This window comes from Etheostoma spectabile, chromosome 21, assembly GCF_008692095.1.
Source record: "Etheostoma spectabile isolate EspeVRDwgs_2016 chromosome 21, UIUC_Espe_1.0, whole genome shotgun sequence".
Taxonomy (NCBI): domain Eukaryota; kingdom Metazoa; phylum Chordata; class Actinopteri; order Perciformes; family Percidae; genus Etheostoma; species Etheostoma spectabile.
The window spans coordinates 7650112-7650455 of NC_045753.1; the positions used below are offsets into that span (position 1 = coordinate 7650112).

The window sequence follows — 344 nt, forward strand, 5'->3', positions numbered from 1 at the left end:
TGTGTGACTCAAACATCTCACATTTACCAGCAAAATGAATGTAAGACGATTTTACACTCTAAAGTTGCTGATGTGGCTGCTGTTTCAACCCTGTCGGCTCTCTGGAGAAACCGGAGACGATACGTACAGGATGACCTAAATGGCGGACAGCTTTGCCTGTTATTGAAAGTATAAGTTAAAGTCCAAAAAGTACTTCATCAAACCGTATGAATGCGTGTCCCAGGCCAGGATAGAAAACGAACTAACAATGAAAACATTAACAAGCCACTGACAGGAATGTTCAAATTTGATTCATTCAATAAACTATTATTTTTTGTCTTAAATCCACCAACCATTTTCATATT

At 38.1% G+C, this 344-nt stretch overlaps 1 protein-coding gene across 4 annotated transcripts in view; it reads left to right on the forward strand.

Moving 5' to 3' along the window:
* xrcc6 (X-ray repair complementing defective repair in Chinese hamster cells 6) overlaps positions 1-344 on the forward strand; it is a 16439-nt gene that overhangs the window by 15410 nt on the left and 685 nt on the right. The gene's annotated exons all lie outside the window — the stretch shown is intronic.